We start from the raw sequence: 12,452 nt of genomic DNA, 5'->3' as shown, positions 1-12,452 counted from the left end.
GTGACGTTATCCACTTTGGAAGCAGGAACAAGAGGGCAGAGTATTGTCTGAACGGTGTAGAGTTAGGTTAGGGAGAAATGCAAAGAGACCTAGGAGTCCTAGTTCACCAGTCAGTGAAGGTGAATGAGCAAGTGCAACAGGCAGTGAAGAGGGCATTTGGAATGTTGGCCTTTGTTACAAGGGGAATTGAGTACAAGAGCAAGGATGTCCTTTTGCATTTGTACAGGGCCCTGGTGAGACCACACCTGGAATATTGTGTACAGTTTTGGTCTCCAGGTTTAAGGAAGGACATTCTGGCAATTGAGGAAGTGCAGCGTAGATTCACTAGGTTGATTCCTGGGATGGCAGGGCTGTCTTACGCAGAGAGATTGGAGAGATTGGGCTTGTAACACGCTGGAATTGAGGAGATTGAGAGGGGATCTGATTGAAACGTTTAAGATAATTAAAGGATTTGATAGGATTGAGGCAGGAAATATGTTCCAGATGTTGGGAGAGTCCAGTACCAGAGGGCATGGATTGAGAATAAGAGGTCAGTTATTTAAAACAGAGTTGAGGAAGAGCTGCTTCTCCCAGAGAGTTGTGGGGGTCTGGAATGCACTGCCTCGGAAGACGGTGGAGGCCAATTCTCTGGATGCTTTCAAGAAGGAGCTAGATAGATATCTGATGGATAGGGGGATCAAGGCATATCGGGGCAAGGCAGGGACTGTGTATTGATAGTGAATGATCAACCATGATCTCAGAATGGCGGTGCAGACTCAAGGGGCCGAATGGTCTACTTCTGCACCTATTGTCTATTGTCTATATGTTAAATATAATGTTACAGGTGTATATGAAAAATACAACTAATTCAAAGCTCTGAATAGGATAGTTTATTTGTTATATATTCTTCCACCCAGCAAAGAAAAAATGATTAATATTGCTATTTTGCATATTTAATGAGATCCTTGCAACTGATGCCAGGATTGAGTTTTTGAAAATCTGTTTGCAACTTGATTAACGATCATCTCTTTTCACGACATCAAGACGTTTAGGAGCTTTTGATCGCAGGCAAAGAGCTTGACCCAAACCATATTCAACTAGATAAGAGGTGGGAAATTCAACTAAAAACAATGTTGCTTTCTCCCAGAGCTGTGGAAACTTATTTTGAATATCACTAGCTATCCAGAAAATTTGGCTTGCTGTGTCTGAATTTTGTATCACTCTGCAGCTCAATAAGACATTCTTGCAATGTGCCAACATCATTCACATTCATCCCAATGGATCCATGGTATATGCATCTCCAGCAGGTCTCTGAACCGAAATTTCATACCAGAATCAGAATCAGGTTTATTACCACCGACATGTGTCATGAAATTTGTTAACTTAGCAGCCGCAGTTCAATGCAATACAATGAACTCCTGCCTCAGGAAGGACCTGGACCCATTGCAAATTGCCTATCGCCACAATAGGTCAATGGCAGATGCAAATCCAGTGGTTCTTCAGACAGCTTTAGACCATCTGGACAACACAAACACCTATGTCAGGATGCTGTTCATCAACTATAGCTCAGCTTTTAATACTGTCATTCCAATGATCCTGATTGAGAAGTTACAGAACCTGAGCCTCTGTACCTCCCTCTACAATCGGATCATTGACTTTCTAACTGGAAAACCACAATCTGTGCTGATTGGAAACAATGTCTCCTCCTCGCTGATGATCAACACTGGTGCACTACAGGGGTGTGTGCTTAGCCCACTGCTCTACTCTCTCTATAACTATGACTGTGTGGCTAAGCATAGCTCAAATACCATCTACAAATTTGCTAATGGTACAACCATTGACAATAGAATCTCAGATGTTGACGAGAGGGCATATAGGAGCAAGATATGCCAGCTAGTAGAGTGGTGTCGCAGCAACAAACTGTCATTCAACATCAGTAAGACAGAAGAGCTGATTGTGGACTTCAGGAATGGGGAGACGAAGAAACACATACCAATCCTCATAGAGAGATCAGAAGTGGAGAGAGTGAGCAGTTTCAAGTTCCTGGGTGTCAAGATCCCTGAGGACCTAACCTGGTCCCAACATATCGATGCAGTTATAAGGAAGGCAACACAGCAACTGTACTTCATTAGGAGGTAGAAGAGATTTGGCATGTCAACAAAAACACTCAAAAACTCCTATAGATATACCGTGGAGAGCATTCTGGCAGGCCACATCACTCTTTGATATGGGGGAGCTATTGCACAGGTCCAAAAGAAGCTACAGAGGGTTGTAAATTTAGTTGGCTCCATCCGGGGTGCTAGCCTAAAAAATTACCTGAATATCTTCAAGGAGCGGCATACCTTTTTCTCAATGTTACCATCAGGTAGGAGGTGCACAAGCCTGAAGGCACACACTCGTCGATTCAGGTACAGTTTCTTCCCCTCTGCTATTTGATTCCTAAATGGACATTGAACCCTTGAACATTACCTCACTTTTTAATATATATTATTTCTGTTTTTGCATGATTTTTAATCTATTCAATATATGTATACTGTAATAGATTCATTTATTATTATTTTTCTTTCTTCTTCTATATCAGTATCAGAATCAGGTTTATTATCTCTAGCATGTGTTGTGAAATTTGTTAACTTAGCAGCAGCAGTTCAATGCAATACATAGCATAGAAGAAAAAAAATAGGGGAAGAAGTTGTTGACATACCAAATCTCTTCAAACTCCTAATGAGGTACAGTCGCTGTCTTGCCTTGATAGCTGCATCGATATGTTGGGACCAGGTTAGATTCTCAGAGATCTTGAAAATGCTCACACTCTCCACTTCTGATCCCTCTATGAGGATTGGTATGTGTTCCTTTGCCTTACCCTTCCTGATGTCCACAATCAGCTCTTTCGTCCTACTGATGCTGAGTGCAAGGTTGTTGCTGTGACAACACTCCACTGGTTGGCATATCTCACTCCTGTACGCCCTCTCATCTCCATCTGAGATTCAACCAGCAATGGTTGTATCAGCATATGTATAGATGGTATTTGAGCTATACCTAGCCACAGTCATGGATATATAGAGAATAGAGCAGTGGGCTAAGCACATACCCCTAATTAAGGTGAACCAGTGTTGATCATCAGAGAGGAGGAGATGTTATCACCAATCTGCACAGATTCTGGTTAGGAAGTCAAGGATCCAATGGCACAGGGAGGTACAGAGGCTCAGGTTCAGGCCACATGAAGAGCCATTGAGATTGTGTCTGCCTTTGACCTATTATGGCAATAGGCAAATTGTAATGGATCCAGGTCCTCACTGAGGCAGGAGTTCAGTCTAGTCATGACCAACCTCTCAAAGCATTTCATCACTGTTGATGTGAGTGCTACTGGACAATAGTCATTAAGGCAGCTCACATTTTTCTTCTTAGGCACTGGTATAATTGTTGCCTTTTTGAAGCAAGTGGGAACTTCCACCAGTAGCAGTGAGAGGTTGAAAATGTCCTTGAATACTCCTGCCAGTTGGTTGGCACAAGTTTTCAGAGCCTTACCAGGTACTCTGTTGAGGACTTCCACCTCGCAAGGGTTTAACCTCTTTAAAGACAGTCTAACATCGACTCCAAGACAGAGATCACAGGGTCACCACAGGGATCTTCACAGCTGTAGTTATATTCTCCCTTTCAAAGTGAGCACAGAAGGCATTGAGTTCATCTGGTAGTGAAGTATCACTGCCATTCACGATATTGGGTTTTGCTTTGAAGGAAGTAATGTCTTGCAAATCCTGCCAGAGTTGTCGTATATCCAATGTCGCCTCCAATCTCATTTGAAATTGTCTCTTCACCCTTGAAATAGCCCTCCGCAAGTCATACCTGGTTTTCTGGTACAGACTTGGGTCACCAGCCCTGAATGCCACAGATCTAGCCTTCAGCAGATGACATACATCCTAGTTCATCCATGGCTTTTGGTTTGGGAATGTACAGCAAGTCTTTGTAGGCACACACTCATCCACACAAGTTTTAACGAAGTTAGTAACAACTGCAGCATAGTCATCCAGATTTGAAGAAGAATCCCTGTATACTGTCCAGACAACCAATTCAAAGCAATCCTGTAAGCACTAATGGTGCTGCGGTCTTTAGTCTCCGCCTATACTCGGAGAGTAGAAGTACAGCTAGGTGATCAGACTTCCTGAAATGAGGGCGTGGAATAGCACGATAGGCGTTCTTGATAGTGGTGTAACAACGGTCCAGTATGTTGTTTCCTCTGGGATTACATCTGATCTATTGATGATAATTGTTCAGTGATTTTTTTTTTCAGACTGGCCTGGTTAAAATCCCCCAAAACGATGGTGAAGGCTTATGGTGCGCTGTTTGCTGCATGTTGATCCCATTGCTCATATCATCTAAAGCCTGACTGACATTGGCCTGAGGTGGAATGTCTACCGCTACCAAAGTGATCCTGGAAATCTCCTATGGTAGGTAATATGGACGACACTTAACTGCAATACATCCCAGATATGGTAAGCAGAATTTGGGGCTCTGTTCAATAACAGTATGTAGTTGTTTCAAAACGATCAAGATGTACAATCAAATCATCACCTGGCAATTCTACTTAAAGAGTGGCTAGTGAAAGTAATTGTCACAATGCCAAATAATTGTTGCTGAAAAGTTTGAGTTTTCCAAGGAAAGCTTCTTTACATGATATGAAATTGCAGTTTTTTTCCTTGTAACTGTTTACTTAATAAGTTCTGTTTTACAAATATATCTGACAAGCAAAATATGTCAGACTTAACAGTGACAATTTGATCTTCAAGCTGATTCTCACTTAGAAATGTTACCATACTATCCCAAAGAGCAACAAGGTGACAAAGAGAATTACCATTTTATAACCATCAGACCTCAGACTGCATTAATTGCAGTTCAAATACTCTTAATTTTCCTCACAAAGTTGTCAAAAAAGACTATCTTGAAGTGCATTTGATTTGATGAAGTTGACAGCCATTATTACAGCAGCAAGGTGTCATGCTAATGTCCTCCCAATTTTTTTGTAACCAGATGCTGATGGTGGATGACACAATGTGTGCAAAACATCAGGCACACATGAGCAATGAATCCTCTGTATTTTCCTACTATCAAAACAGCATCAGTTGCACAAGCAACTATATTTTCCAATGGACTATAGTTTTCCAAGACTTCTCTTGACTTCTTCAATAATAGTTTCACCTTTACTCTCTGTTTTAAGCTTTCGGGCGACTGGCCTGATCATCATTCAAAAACCTAGTATATGTCATTAGAAGGGTGTCAGTATCACATAATGTGCTTTCCTCAACTTGCAGGGCAAATTTCTTAACTTGCAGTTGTGCATCTAGCTGTTTTTCTGCATCATCTGACATTTCATCAATTTGCCTTGATGCTGATGAGTTGCTCCAGGGGATGGCTTGCATCATTTCATATGCACTCTGATTCCTAACAGTAGAAATTCCATCAGAAACTGTCAGCAGAATCAATGATTCACCTACTGTCTATGATGTGGCTTTTGCAATTGTAAAGGGGGTTTCTTCTTTTTTCTTTGTTACTGTTGGGAAAGGGTTTCTTTGTTTTGTTAAAAGCAGGAATGTTTCTGTTGCGAGAGAGTGCTGGAAGCTTGTTTGTTAAAATTTACTGATAACGAGAATGGTATTCCTTTGTAAACCAAATGGGGATTAATGTTCTTTCTTCTGAGTCTGTAAGCTTTTGTTGATGGGCTTTTGGGGAGATCGGCGTGAGGGGGTTGAGAGAGAGGACGCAATGCCGTAAACTGGGCGAGGAACGGACCCCAAGCAGGGGTCCAAGGCCAGGAGGTACTCTGAGGAGGGGGGATGAAGCTAGAAGTGCTTGGTTGACCACTTCGGAGGGTCCTGAGCTGCGAGTCGAGGAGTTCGGAGGGGATCGAATGGTGGCCAGAAGACTTCAGTAATTGAGCTCCAACGGTTGTGCACGAAGTGGTTTGGACTTTGATAAGTTTGGCGCCTTTTCTTTATTTTTTCTCTTCATATATACTGTATCGTTATTAATCACTTAGTTATAGTAACCTTTATAAATTGTACTCATTTAATCGCTTATGGTGTACTGTCTGTTTTTGGGCGAGGCAGGGACATCACACAGCATCCACACCAGCTGATTACCCAGTTTGGCGGGGCCGAAGGCTGCTCCCCCTAGACGAGAACGAGCTGAGCGAGCCTGAGGCGACCCAGGGGGTTACACAATTAAGCTTGAAATCTCATAAGATACAAGTAATTCTTTTTCCATCTTAGCTACTTTTTCACTAAAAACTTGCTTTACTGTCAGACTTGATTGAAAATTATCATGTAAATTTTGAACTAATCTAGTGTTTTGTCTTTCTCATCCTTACATGCCATCGCCAAGTGCTTTCTCAGTTTAAATGCTTTTATTTGAAAGTATAGTCATACAAATTATCCTTTTGTCCTGTAAGGGACATGGGTAATATATGTGTGTGTGTTTGTACATAAACAAACAACAAACCATTAAACAATAACAACAATACAATTGTGTGAGTATGCTCTATAGAAAATGATTAAATATCAAATCTCATGTTGAAAAAGTATCAGTATACATGTAAAAATAAAGCTACTTTTACGCAGTTCTTAGATAAATGTCATAATTTTTTAAACATTCTATTATATATAAAAATTCTATGTGGCAACAAAGAATATGTACTCACCAAGAAGAGCAAATTGAACTTCCTTTCAGAATATGAGAAGTATCAGGGATTTAATGGAAGTTGTAGTGGTAGATGGTGATGCAATGGGGACTTGCCGCTCTGCAGTTTGTCCGTTTCTGGGAGATGATCCCACCACAGCCTTTAAGTCCCGTTTTATATCATGTATGGAAGGCAAACAGAACCAGCCACCTGCTGCACACTCGCTGGCTGACTGCCAACCCCACGGATTGTCCATACATGGCCTCCTCTACTGCCACGATGAGGCCAAACTCCAGTTGGAGGAGCAACAACTCATATACCGTCTGGGTAGTCTCCAGCCCCTTGGCACGAACATTGAATTCTCCAACTTCTGTTAATTCCCTCGCCCTCCTTTCCCCGTCCCAGTTTCACTCTGTCTTCTCCTCCAACTGCCTATCACCTCCCTCATGGTTCCGCCTTCTTCTACTACCCATAGTGCTTTCCCCTTACATTCCTTCTTCACCTTGCCCATCCCCTCCCCCACCCCTTGATCTTTCCTCTGATTGGTTTTTCACCTGGCACCTAACAGCCTTCTCCTTCTCACCCTCCCCCACCTGCTTTATAGGGCCCCTGCCCCCTCCCTCTTCAGTCCCGACAAAGGGTCTCATCCCGAAACGCTGACTGCTCATTTCCACAGATGTTTCCCGACCTGCTGAGTTCTTCCAACGTGTTGTGAATGTAGAAGGATTGCTGTTTCCATAAAAATTTTGTTTTACCATTCAGGGTTGTTAGCCCTAAGCCGAACTCCAAACCTGGAGGACCGATGGACCACTCTTAGTCCGGCTTCACCTTTGACCTGTTTGGCATGGGTGACCTTATCAAGAGACAAAGCATAAAGTTCTGACATAACTCTCATTGAGATATGCAAAGCTCCAAACCACACACAACTGTTTTGCTGCCTCATCTAACATATCTTCCAATTCATTTAAAGGTCGAATTAAATTACATATATCTATTTTATTTATATATTTTAGTAATATTTCATTAACACAGTAACCTATCATGGCCAATTCAGAAACTCCTGCGTCCCCCAGCTTCTAGGTTTTTTTCACTTGTGGCCCTACAAGATCCTGCATGGCCCCTGGCGGGAGCCATCTGGCCTACACTGAAAACCATCCGTTCACACAGTGGCAGAGATTGCAAGGCTCAATAGGTGGGGCGGGGAGTTGAGGTGCAGACAGATAGACGGTGAGGAGGGATTGAGAAACGCAGCACAGTGGTCAGTGAGGAGTCAGAAATTGGCCCTTCGGTCTGCCCGTGCCCAACCATTAATCTTCTTCGGTTGTCCATCAGAATCCAATGACAACGTCCACTCCTTTAACGGTGAGATCTTTGATGACTATCCAGTCCTATCTTCAACCCACAAGTTCTATTGCCGGTGGGACATGTATATGTGGTAGTGGTGGTAACCATGGCTGCATTTCTCTGGCTCTCTTCTGTTATCTTCTGGTTGTTCTTTTCATCTCCAGAACATGAATCCCGTCCCTACACAGCTTTCGCCAAGTGTTATGGTCGGTAGCAACATCCTCCAGGTCCTCAGGTCTGATCTTGCACTCCCTTAAAGCATTCTTCATCTGATCCTTATAGCGCTTCTTCGGCCCTCCAGCTGAGCGTTGACCATGATGTAGCTGGCCATATAACACTCTACGGGGTAGCTGACATGGGGGCATTCTTATCACATGCCCCAGCCACTGCAGCTGATGCTGGGTGATCATAGCCTCAATACTTCTGCAGTTGGTCTTTACGAGTATTTCAGTGTGAGGCACCCGCTCACGCCGGGTAATTCCCAGGATGCGCTGAAGGCAGTTTATGTGGAAGCGCTCCGAGGACTTGATGTGATGGCTGTAGGTTACCAGTAATCTACTTAGCAATTGCCTCACCAAAAGTACTCATGCGCATGATGCAATGGGCATGACCGAGGGATTGAGACGCGCGGCGCAGTGGGCGGGGCCGAGGGATTGAGACGCGCGGCGCAGTGGGCGGGGCCGAGGGATTGAGACGCGCGGCGCAGTGGGCGGGACCGAGGGATTGAGACGCGCGGCGCAGTGGGCGGGACCGAGGGATTGAGACGCGCGGCGCAGTGGGCGGGGCCGAGGGGTTGAGACGCGCAGCGCAGTGGGCGGGGCCGAGGGATTGAGACGCGCGGCGCAGTGGGCGCGGCCGAGGGATTGAGACGCACGACGCAGTGGGCGGGGCCGAGGGATTGAGACGCGCGGCGCAGTGGGCGGGGCCGAGAGATTGAGACGCGCGGCGCAGTGGGCGGGGCCGAGGGTTTGAGACGCGCGGCGCAGTGGGCGGGGCCGAGGGATTGAGACGCGCGGCGCAGTGGGCGGGGCCGAGGGATTGAGACGCACGACGCAGTGGGCGGGGCCGAGGTATTGAGACGCGCGGCGCAGTGGGCGGGGCCGAGGGATTGAGACGCGCGGCGCAGTGGGCGGGGCGGAGCAGAAGAATTGAGGCGCAGTGGGCGGGGCGGAGCGGAGCGGAGCTGGTGGGATTGGAGTGCGCGGCGCAGTGGGCGGGGCGGAGCGGAGCTGGTGGGATTGGAGCGCGCGGCGCGGTGCGGATGACGTCAGCTGACGCTGAGTCAGTGCGCTGGTGCAGCGTTCGGAGTGTTGCGGCCGGTGACAGGGTGAGTGAACCTTGCGGCAGCAATGCTGATTCACTTATGCAATTCCCATCTTGTTTCTGTTTTCTGTTGCTGTAGCTACAATTTAAGGCCGATTCCATTTGGCGGGACCGGTTCGTCAGAGCACCATGGGCAAGCAACCGAGACGATGGGCAGGGCCTGGGCGAGATGGCTGAGGCCAATGTGGATGGGGCCGCAGGTGAACGGGTGGGAGTCAGGTTGATAAGGCCGTGATGGAGCAAACACGATGGTGGCAGCGGGGAGGGCTGGTGTTAGATGATGTGCAGGGTGGGATTATAATCGAGGGTTGTATTCGGCATTTGTCAGTTGTTGCACCGGAACGAGCGGGGAAGGTGGGGTGCAGTGAGTCGGTAGGTCTGTATTTTCATTGAGACGTGGAAAGATTTCGGTTAATTTTCTAGATTTACTATTACATTATTCACTATGAAGCCAAGGTCTTAGATCTGAATAAAGCAAACTACAAAGGCGTGAAGCACCAGTTGGCCCATTGGAAAAATTCATTCAAAGGTCTGATAAAACAGCAACACGTTTAATGAATTAGCACATTTTGAATAATATTATCCCGCTAAAGGAAATAAAACAAGAAAACTGCAGAAAAGTAGGAAGATTTCAGAATTTAAAAATGACCAAGACATTGGTGAGTGGTATAAGATAGAAGCAGACCTTTCAGCCCACTGTGTCAATGCAAACTATCCTGTTTGTCTATATTAGCCTCACTGCCTGCATTAAATCAGCCATTTTTGCCATAAAACACAGGAGCAGAATGAGGACATTCAGTCCATCGTATCAGCTACACAATTCAATCATGGCTGATTTATTTCCCTCCTATCCCTATTTTTCCTGCCTTCTCACTGTAATGTTTAAAGTCCTTACTAATCTAGAACTTATCAACATCCCCTTTAAATATACCTAATAACTTGGCCTCCACGGCTGTCTATTGAAATAAGTTCCACAGATTCACTGTCCTCTGGCTAAAGAAATTCCTTTTCATCTGTTTTAAAGGGACATCCTTCTATTCTGAGGCTGTGCATTCTGATCCTAGACTCTCCCACTATTAGAAACAACCACTCCAGAGCTATCAAGCACTCCTTGTATTAATCCTTTCATTCTTGGGCTCGTTTTCTATGTCATGCTCCTTAAAGTACTTGTCCGGTTGCCTCTTAAATGTTCCAGTTCCAGCTACCAGCCCCTTCCTGATAATTTAACGCTAATCCCCCTTAAACTTCCTCCCTCACCTTAGCCTGTCTCTGGCTATCTGCCTTATTGATGCCTCATAATTATAAATGCTGCTCATGTAGCTCACATATCATCCCTTAGCCTCCTTTGCTCCAGTAGATCCATGTAACTCATTCCCCCAATCCAGATAACATGCTTGTGAGTCTCTCCAGCACCTGGTTTAGCCTGATCATATCTTTCCTGTAGTGTGGTGACCAGAACACCACACCATATTGCAGGTGCAGCCTAACTAGTATTTTGTACAGCTGCAACATAGAGTCTCAATTCTTTATACCCAAAGCCCCAGCTGATGAAGGCAAACATGCTATACACCTTCTGAGAAAGTTGAAATTTGAAGGTAAGCTAGCCAATGATATAAAAGAGCATGCCAAAAGGGGCAAAGTTGATTTACCATGATTAGAGAACGTGTCTTATGAGGATACATTGAGCAAGCTCACGCTACTCTCTTTGGAACAAAGGAGGATAAGAGGTGACGATCGAGGTGTACAACATGTTGAAGAGTTACAGTGGACAGCCAGAGACTTTTTCTGAGGGTGGAAATGACTAATATGAGGGTACCTAATTTTAAGGTATAGGAGGTTGGCAGAGGGAAGCTTTTTTTCCACAGAATGGGTTGGATGTGTGGAACATACTGACAGGAGTGATGGTAGAGGCATATGGTTTAGGGGCATTTAAGAAACTCTTAGATAGGCATATCGTTGAAGAAAAATGGAGGGCTATGGAGAGGAAAGGGTTACATTAATCAGAGCAGGTTGAAAGGTCAAAACAACCTGTACTGTGCTGTTCTAGGTTATAAAGTGTTTTGAAATTTTGTGTGTGTGATTGGCTGAAAGCTACCTATCTAGCCCCTTCATAGACAAATCACAGATTCAGCAAGAAATAGAACATTAGGTATTGTGTTGCCTTTATCTCATTCTATGACATTACAGAATATGAAATAATTTAAAATTCAAATGTAGAGCTATCTTGCGCCACATATGTTGATTTCTGGTTACGGTGTCTTTGGATATTGTGTATAAATGTAATGCCTGGTTAAGATTTTCATTGCTATTTCATTTTAGCAGTTCTGTAAGAGCAGTCTGTTCTGCTTTTAGCACGTTTGGGTTTGAGCTAAAGATGAGGAGCTATAATGCATCACTAATCAGGATGGTGGAATTGGGAGAAGGTTTTAGAGAGTGCTGGGCAGAGGTTTCCGTGACTGATGTGGGTCGAGGTCTTTTTTGTGGGAGCTGGGAGAAGACAGGAGGGAAGGTGACTGAGGATGCCATGCCTGTTGGACAAGTTGCTTTGTGCAGATGAATGGCTTCAAGGAGGAAGGTCCAGTACTCCCGTGAGGGAGCCCATTTGTTGAGCGACATTCGGGTGGTGGCGTGTGGTTTCATGTATACTGTGGGTCCAGCGAGTAAGTTTAAGACAACTTCAAGATGAGCTCAGTTTGTGTGTGTGCACTATTGGATAGGTTAACTGTAATCGGTCTTTTTTTTCCTTTTTCCGACTAAATGTTTGATAAAGCTGACATTTGTAAATAGTCTTTATAATTGTATGCAGTATACGATCTGTTACTTCTTGCCAACGGATAATCGCAAGTGGACAGTATTCACTCAGGTCGGGGTTCAGGTAGTCGAGACATCCCAACTTCCCGGTTTTGGTGGGAGCCAAGTCATACCGACCATAGATGTAAGAAGTTTGAGAAAGGTGGTTTTCTCACCGCTGAGTCCAGTGGCTGTTAGTGAGGGGCTCACGAGCTGCATCTCTAGAGATGCCCAGTAAAAAGGGGTTTCATAAGCCTGATCCCCTACTTAAGGTGTTTGTTGAGTTAGATATGATTAAGCATATAGGATTTGTATTCTTGAGTTTAGAAAAATGAGAACTAAGCTT

General features: G+C 44.7%; 1 long non-coding RNA gene across 1 annotated transcript in view; it reads left to right on the top strand.

Moving 5' to 3' along the window:
- Positions 1 to 6,479, top strand: part of LOC132393414 (uncharacterized) — a 103,225-nt gene extending 96,746 nt beyond the window's left edge. Inside the window, exons 2-3 of the long non-coding RNA XR_009511866.1 lie at positions 4,268 to 4,424; positions 5,005 to 6,479. This is a non-coding gene — a long non-coding RNA (uncharacterized LOC132393414). The remainder of the gene's footprint in view (positions 1 to 4,267; positions 4,425 to 5,004) is intronic.
- The last annotated feature ends 5,973 nt before the right edge of the window (positions 6,480 to 12,452 follow it).

Source organism: Hypanus sabinus, chromosome 4 (assembly GCF_030144855.1).
Source record: "Hypanus sabinus isolate sHypSab1 chromosome 4, sHypSab1.hap1, whole genome shotgun sequence".
Lineage (NCBI taxonomy): Eukaryota > Metazoa > Chordata > Chondrichthyes > Myliobatiformes > Dasyatidae > Hypanus > Hypanus sabinus.
The sequence above is the reverse complement of the archived record's forward strand: the minus strand, read 5'-3'. Positions and strand labels throughout refer to the sequence as shown.